General features: G+C 37.9%; 1 pseudogene; it reads right to left on the reverse strand.

The window, feature by feature from the left end:
* Window positions 1-4,402: 4,402 nt before the first annotated feature.
* On the reverse strand, window positions 4,403-6,619 carry LOC148164096 (protein MEMO1 pseudogene; annotated as a pseudogene).
* Window positions 6,620-9,184: the final 2,565 nt, after the last annotated feature.

Here is a 9,184-nt window from a genome sequence, read left to right on the forward strand (position 1 = left end):
CACTCCTTCCATTGCTCACCACCCCCTTTTGCCCAAATGGCAATATTCTTGATGAAACAGAACCGAGGCTGCTCTGTTTATGGAAACTCTCTCACTGAGTCAGATAAATATCTCCATATATGCAGGTCAGATTAATCAGCCCCCTTGTAGGGAGTGACTTAACTGTTAAGTAAATATTAGCTACTGTTTCTGCCTTCTAGGTGAGGTAGAGGAAAAAGAAAAAAAACTTAAAGTCATAAAACTACTCTAACAGAAAAAAAACCTATGACTCTACATTAAGAAATCATAAAATAAATTCATAGGACCTGTGTTAAGGAAGATGTAAATATCAGAGGTGTGAAAGACTCTTCTTGCCCCTAGCCCCAAGTCCTAATGAAATCTACAGGGATGCAAGCATATGTGTATATAAGCATACAGAGGTTAAACTATTGCTATAGTGATATAAGTGAATTGCTGGAGATGTATAAATGAATAATGAGATTTTAAAGTGGAAAGATTACATGGAAAAGAGTGAGATTTGAGCGGAGATTAATAATGTGCAATGAGTCACAAATATAGTGGTGTATTATTGCCATATTCCTTGTGTGTGAAGATCAGATCTATGTCTTCATAATAGCAAACAAAGAGGATTTGGGTTTATATTCAAAAATTCTATAAGATAAAGGAAAACTGACAATAATTGTTTCTAAATTGACATATAACTCATTCTTATTTCCAAAGAGCTTTTAGACTTTGAGGAACTATTCATCAAGATTACATTTGAATTGTTCACTTATTTCAACTACATTTCTGGATTTGTGAAAATATGATATAATATTCACATTATTATTGCTTTTTTGGAGTGAGGGAGAAAGTAGTTATTATTATTAATATAAGTAATAACAAAGTTGTGATCGCAGAAGATAAGATCAGAAGAGTCAGCAGAAGTAAGAATCACAAAAAAATAAGAATCACATTTTATTTTTTAATTTGGTTTATTTGAAAATGCCTATTGCAACAGCTTATGGGTATATAATATAATATAAACCGGTAATTATAGTTAAAATATACATGTAATAAGGGCACAGTAAATATGAAAAGAAGACCAAAAAAGACAAAAATATACTAAATGCCCAAACCAGACTAAGTACTAAGAAGACCAGATTAGGTGGTAGCTGATGTTATATGATTTCCAAAACATATTACTTAAGCTTCCACCCTCCCCTAGGAAGAAAATTCTAAGCTTTTTCTCCCTGCTTGTAGGTGATTTTGTATTTTTCTCTTTGAAATATGCTCAGGGGTATTCTGGTGGGTTATTTTGAACATATATTATACATAAATAGAATAGATAATACCATCTTTTCTCCATGTGTTGATAACCAATTACTAAAAACCATGCAAAACAGAAGACATAGTAATAAATTGGTTAGCGAAAAGATGAAAAATCTATTCTGTGAAGGGACCTATTTACCTAGGTTGAGTGAATGATCCCTTTCTTGCAGCTTTAAGTATGTTTATTCTTTTCCAGTGCCCTGAACAGCAATATTCAGGCACCCCCCAAAAAGCAATTAAATTCATAGGGGATGACACTATCTTTCAGAATAAACCTAACCAAAGAGGTAAAGGATATATACTCTAGAAACTACAGAACACTCATGAAAGAAATTGAAGAAGACACAAAAAGACGGAAAAACGTTCCATGCTCATGGATCGGAAGAATAAACATTGTTAAAATGTCTATGCTGCCCCAGACAATCTATACCTTCAACATCATCCCAATCAAAATTCCAATGACATTTTTCAAAGTGCTGGAACCAACAATCCTAAAATTTGTATGGAATCAGAAAAGATCCCAAATTGCCAAGGAAATGTTGAAAAAGAAAAACAAAGCTAGGGCTTCACGTTACCTGACTTCAAGCTGTATTACAAAGCCGTGGTCACCAAGACAGCATGGTACTGGCTCAAAAACGGACATATAGACCAATGGAACAGAATAGAGAACCCAGATATGGACCCTCAACTCTATGGTCAAATAATCTTCGACAAAGCAGGGAAAAACATGCAATGGAAAAAAGACAGTCTCTTCAATAAATGGTGCTGGGAAAATTGGACAGCCACATGCAGAAGAATGAAATTCGACCATTCTCTAACACCATACACAAAGATAAACTCAAAATGGATGAAAGACCTCAATGTGAGACAGGAATCCATCAAAATCCTGGAGGAGAACATAGGCAGTAACCTCTTTGACATCGGCCACAGCAACTTCTTTCAAGATACATCTCCAAAGGCAAGTGAAACGAAACAGAAAATGAACTTTGGGGACTTCATCAAGATAAAAAGCTTCTGCACAGCAAAGGAAACAGTCAACAAAACAAAGAGGCAACCCACGGAATGGGAGAAGATATTTGCAAATGACACTACAGACAACGGGCTGATATCCAAGATCTATAAAGAACTTCTCAAACTCAACACCCAAAAAACAAATAATCAAGTCAAAAAATGGGCAGAAGCCATGAACAGGCACTTCTCCAAAGAAGACATACAAATGGCTAACAGATACATGAAAAAATGTTCATCATCATTAGCCATCAGGGAAATTCAAATCAAAACCACTTTGAGATACTACCTTACACCAGTTAGAATGGCAAAAACTGACAAGGCAAGAAACAACAAATGTTGGAGAGGTTGTGGAGAAAGGGGAACTCTCTTACACTGTTGGTGGGAATGCAAGTTGGTACAGCCACTTTGGAAAACAGTGTGGAGGTGCCTCAGAAAATTAAAAATGGAGCTACCCTATGACCCAGCGATAGCACTCCTGGGTATTTACCCCAAAGGCACAGATGTAGTGAAAAGAAGGGCCATATGCACCCCAATGTTCATAGCAGCAATGTCCGCAATAGCCAAACTGTGGGAAGGGCCGAGATGCCCTTCAACAGATGAATGGATAAAGAAGATGTGGTCCATATATACAATGGACTATTACTCAGCCATCAGAAAGGATGAATACCCAACTTTTACATCAACATGGATGGGACTGGAGGAGAGTATGCTAAGTGAAATAAGTCAAGCAGAGAAAGTCAATTATCATATGGTTTCACTTATTTGTGGCACATAAGGAAGAGCATGGAGGACATTAGGAGAAGGAAGGGGAAAATGAAGCGGGGGGAATCAGAGGGAGAGATGAACCATTAGACACTATGGACTCTGAGAAACAAACTGAGGGTTTTAGAGGGGAGGGGGATAAAGGGGGATGGGTTAGCCCAGTAATGGGTATTAAGGAGGGCACGTATTGCATGGAGCACTGGGGGTTATATGAAAACAATGAATCATGGATCACTACATCAAAATCTAATGATGTACTGTATGGTGACTAACATAATAAAATAAAATAAAAATTAAAAAAACAAATACATTTTAAAAAAGGATATCAAAACTTCAGGACAGTTTGAAATGTTTCATAATTTAAATGAAAAGTCAAAATAGCCACGGAAAGGAACTAGAATGTTTCAGATATATAAACTATCGATTCAGGAAGTGAGAAACTAACCACTCCAATTTTAAAGCCCAAACAGTCAACTGAAGTGAAGTGACTTACATTGGGGTGCATGTACCCCTTTGAGTCTGTATTTTTGTTTCCTTTGGATAAACACCTAGTAGTGCAATTGCTGGATTAGAGAGTAGTTCTATTTTTAACTTTTTGGGAGCCTCCATACTGTTTTCCAGAGTGATTGTACCAGTTTGCATTCTCACCAACAGGGCAAAAGTGTTCCCCTTTCTCTGCATCCTCACTAACATCTGTTGTTTCCTGAGTTGTTAAGTTTAGTCATTCTGACAGGTGTGAGGTGGTATCTCATTGTGGTTTTGATTTGTATTTCCTGATGATGAATGATGTTGACCAACTTTTCATGTGTCTGTTAGTCATCTGGATATCTTTGGGAAAATGTCTATTTATGTCTCTGCCCATTTCTTACCTGGATTATTTGGTTTTGGGGTGTTGAGTTTGATAAGTTCTTTATAGATTTTGGATATTAACCCTTTATCAGATATGTCATTTACAAATACCTTCTCCCATTCTGTTGGTTGTCTTTTGTTTTTTGTCAACTATTTTCTTTGCTGTGCAGAAGTTTCTATCTTGATCAAGTCCTAATAGTTCATTTTTGCTTTTGTTTCCCTTGCCTCAGGAGACATATCTAAAAAAATGTTGCTACAACTGATGTCAAAGAGGTTGCCACCTGTGTTCTCCTCTAGGATTTTGATGGTTTCCTATGTTGCATTTAGGTCTTTCATCCATTTTGAATTAATTTTTGTGTATGGTGTAAGAAAGTGGTACAGTTTCATTCTTCTGCATGTTGCTATCCAGTTTTCCCAACACCATTTGTTGAAGAGACTGTCCTTTTTCCATCCCTGAGGATTCAGAGCTTCAGTGGACCGTGAGTGCTCCCACTGCATAACTCACTCTACTGTCTTGCCAGTTTCTACACTGGCTTGACTGGGCATAATTCAAAAGGAAAAGCTCATATTCATTCTATTCTTCTGGAGCTCTGTGATAGCATTTAATAACAACCCAATGGGATCTTCCACATATAGGATTATGGTATTTCTTCAAGTAATTTCTAAAAGATACAGGGTCATGTTGTTCTATAAGTAGTCACATCCATTTTATCTAGATGGTCAATGGATCTATAAATCTTCCCCTGGGAATCATCATAGTAACTGTAATGGAAACTTTGACCCCAATGGCAGAAATCAGAAGAAACCACAAAGAGATTACTAGGATCCACTAGATATTTACTAAAGAGTTTTTCAAATTCCTGTTCTTTTGATTCACTCAGAGCTCCAACCAGTACAGGAATAATGTAAACTCATCCTTATGGCTTTCCATGACTTTAGTGGTATAAGGCAAATGCATTTCAATACTGTGTTCATCTCCATCTCTCTGCAGATACATGTGTTCAAACATTCCTGTCTTCCATTGTTCTCTGTAAATCTTTTGGTCAATACAAAGATTGGTGCCTGTGCCGCTATGGTGCACAAGGATGAAGCTCTATCCCCTCACTTTCCATCTGGAGATGTCTTTAGGTCTAAAATAATTCCCTTGTAGGCAGCACATAGATAGGTCTTGTTTTTTTAGGCCATTCTGATCCTCTATGTCTTTTGATTGGAACATTTAGTCCATTTACATTCAGAATGATTATTGATAGATATGAATTGAGTGCCATTATGTTACCTGTAAAGTTGGTGTTTCTGGTGATCTTCCCTGTTCCTTTCTAGTCTGTTGCTTTTGGTCTTTCTTTCCCACTCAGAGTCCCCTTTAATATTTCTTGCAGGGCTGGCTTTTGTTTGTCTGGAAAAAACTATTTATCTCTCCTTCTGTTCTGAATGACAGCCTTGTTGGATAAAGTATTCTTGGCTGCATATTTTTCCCATTCAGCGTGTTGAATATTTCCTGCCACTGTCTTCTGGCCTGCCAGATTTCTGTAGACAGTTTTGCTATGTTCATAATTTGTCTTCTCTTGTAGGTTAAGGACTTTTTTCCCTTTCTGCTTTCAGGATTCTTTCCTTGTCTGTGTATTTTGTGAATTTGACTATGATATGTCTTGGTGATGGCTGGCTTTTGTTGAATTTAATGAGAGTTCTCTGTGCTTGGGTTTCAATGTCTGTTTCCTTCCCTGGATTAGGGAAGTTTTAGCTATAATTTCCTCAAATAAACCTTCTGATCCTTTTTCTTTCTCTTCTTCTGGGACTTCTATGATACAAATGTTATTATATTTTAAGGAGTCACTGAGTTCCCTAAGTCTACATTTGTGATCCAATACTTTTCTTTCCCTCTTTTTTTTAGCTTCATTATTTTCCATAATTTTATCTTCTATACGGCTGATTCATTCCTCTGCTTTGTCCATTCTTGTTGTTATTGCATCCAATTTGGTTTTACCACTCAGTTATAGCATTTTTTTTCTAGCCTGACTAGTTTTTAGTATTTTTATCTCTGCAGTAAGAGATTCACTAGTGTCTCGTATGCTTTTCTCAAGCTCAGCTACTATCCTTATGATCATTGTTTTAAATTCTGGTTCAGAAACCTTACTTGTATCTGTATTGATTAAATACCTAGCTGTGACTTCTTATTGGGGGGGGGTGAATTCCTCTGTCTTGTCATTTTATCTGGGTCACTGTTTTTTGTTAGGAAAGCCTGTTGCATTCCAGCTCCTGAGTAATGGCTATATTAGGAAGAGGTCCAAAAAAAAAAAAAAAAAAAGCTAAATCCTATTTCCCCTCAAGCTGAAGCTTTGATTGTAGCACTCTATGATCAGTAGTCTTGGTGCATAGAAGGGGTTTGGGCTGGTGTTCTGGAGGTGGGGTCTGCTGCAATGATTTTCAGGCTGGCTTGCCCTAGTGGAGATGAACCTACAAGGTGCAGGGGGATGCGGCTTGGTATAAGTGGCTGCAGCCTCCAACGGATGGTGCTGTTTTGCTCACTGAGATTGATCAGTGATGATGGGGGTGGGGAGAATGGCATCATCCAGCTGTCTTGTCTCTGGATTGGGGAGTTTGTACTGCCACTCTTCAGGAAGACCTCACAGAAGAGCAAACAATCACCGTGTTGTGTCCCTAGCTTCCACCAGATCCTTGCCTTCACCATGCCTGCATCTGAGCTATTCAGCTGTCAGGCAGCACAGTACTCCTGTGTTTTATTGCAGGCATGTGGCTGGGTTTCAAAGCTCTAAATTTTAGAGATCTCCACAGTGCAGACCCATGCTGATCCTCTGGGGGAGGGTCTTGCTGCACTTTTGCTATTTGACAGTTTGTCCTGGAAATTGGTTGCACCACTGTGAGTGGTTTGGATTTTATGGAAAAGTACAGCCAAGACCTGGCACCAAGGTTTGCTGCCCTCAGCCAGTGTCTCTGTTCCTTTGTTAGTGAACGGGGCAGCTCAATGGCACCTGCTGGGTCCCTATGGCGTTTTCTTAATTTCAGTGAAAAGTACATCACCCAATCAAGATAGGATTAAAGTATATACTGACACAAAACTAATTTTTTGGATTGTAATTTTTATTTTACAGTTTAATATTCTGACATTTTATATATGGCATTTTGTGGTACTAAAGAAGTGGTCTTGCAATCTTATATATTTTATTGTAGTGATATTTCAAACTTTATGACCAGAATCCCTAGCATTCAGATCTCAGTTCTACCATTGACCTTGGCCAAATTACTTAACCTCTCTCTGTCTCAGGTTTTTCATCTGTAAAATGGGAATAATTCAATAATACTTGTCTCACAGGATTGTTGTGAGGGGGAAAATGTCAATAAATTTAAGGTGCATGGAACATTTCCTGACACATAGTAAAAACAGAATGTTTTGTTTTCAAGAATTTACTTAACCTATTAGAGTTTCTATTTCATTATTGGAAAGAGTAGATTATATGTCATAGAACTGTTAAAAGAATCAAATTGAAAATCTGAGAATAAACAATCAGTAACATGAAAAGTGAGGGGTTGTATTCTCCTTATTCTGTAGCTACTTCCAAATATTGATGCATTAGTAGACAAAATGGTACTACACATTGTTGTGGTAACCAGGTATGCCCTAGCTCATTGCTCTACTGATGCACTGGTTTCTTAAAGGTAGTCTAGAAATTTCATTTTATAGATATATGTGAGAGTAGTTGCCCAAATCCACTTCTAAATAAAAGAAGTTTCCTCTCCCTTTATATTAGTCTTCTAAGAAAAAACCAAACAAAAACAAAAAACTATTGTGTATAGAGAAGCCTGATAACTTTATTTAGGCATTTTTCCAAGCTTCATTTTTCAGTTTGTAGTGTGGCATGCATAAGAACATGTACTTTATTATTTTTTTAAATTTTATTATGTTATGTTAGTCACCATACAATACATTATTAGTTTTTGATGTGGTGATCCAGGGTCCATTGTTTTCATATAACCCCCAGTGCTCCATGCAAAATGTGCCCTCCTTAATACCCATTACTGGGCTAACCCATCCCCCTTTATCCCCCTCCCCTCTAAAACCCTCAGTTTGTTTCTCAGAGTCCATAGTCTCTCATGGTTCATCTCCCCCTCCGATTTCCCTCCCTTCATTTTTCCCTTCCTTCTCCTAATGTCCTCCATGCTCTTCCTTATGTGCCACAAATAAGTGAAACCATATGATAATTGACTTTCTCTGCTTGACTTATTTCACTTAGCATACTCTCCTCCAGTCCCATCCATGTTGATGTAAAAGTTGGGTATTCATCCTTTCTGATGGCTGAGTAATAGTCCATTGTATATATGGACCACATCTTCTTTATCCATTCATCTGTTGAAGGGCATCTCGGCCCTTCCCACAGTTTGGCTATTGCGGACATTGCTGCTATGAACATTGGGGTGCATATGGCCCTTCTTTTCACTACATCTGTGCCTTTGGGGTAAATACCCAGGAGTGCTATCGCTGGGTCATAGGGTAGCTCCATTTTTAATTTTCTGAGGCACCTCCACACTGTTTTCCAAAGTGGCTGTACCAACTTGCATTCCCACCAACAGTGTAAGAGAGTTCCCCTTTCTCCACAACCTCTCCAACATTTGTTGTTTCTTGCCTTGTCAGTTTTTGCCATTCTAACTGGTGTAAGGTAGTATCTCAAAGTGGTTTTGATTTGAATTTCCCTGATGGCTAATGATGATGAACATTTTTTCATGTATCTGTTAGCCATTTGTATGTCTTCTTTGGAGAAGTGCCTGTTCATGGCTTCTGCCCATTTTTTGACTTGATTATTTGTTTTTTGGGTGTTGAGTTTGAGAAGTTCTTTATAGATCTTGGATATCAGCCCGTTGTCTGTAGTGTCATTTGCAAATATCTTCTCCCATTCCGTGGGTTGCCTCTTTGTTTTGTTGACTGTTTCCTTTGCTGTGCAGAAGCTTTTTATCTTGATGAAGTCCCCAAAGTTCATTTTCTGTTTCGTTTCACTTGCCTTTGGAGATGTATCTTGAAAGAAGTTGCTGTGGCCGATGTCAAAGAGGTTACTGCCTATGTTCTCCTCCAGGATTTTGATGGATTCCTGTCTCACATTGAGGTCTTTCATCCATTTTGAGTTTATCTTTGTGTATGGTGTTAGAGAATGGTCGAATTTCATTCTTCTGCATGTGGCTGTCCAATTTTCCCAGCACCATTTATTGAAGAGACTGTCTTTTTTCCATTGCATGTTTTTCCCTG

Source organism: Eumetopias jubatus, unplaced genomic scaffold (genome assembly GCF_037043125.1).
Source record: "Eumetopias jubatus isolate StellerSeaLion01/CBP00866 unplaced genomic scaffold, mEumJub1_p1.0 scaffold_6, whole genome shotgun sequence".
In the NCBI taxonomy this organism is placed as follows: Eukaryota; Metazoa; Chordata; class Mammalia; order Carnivora; family Otariidae; genus Eumetopias; species Eumetopias jubatus.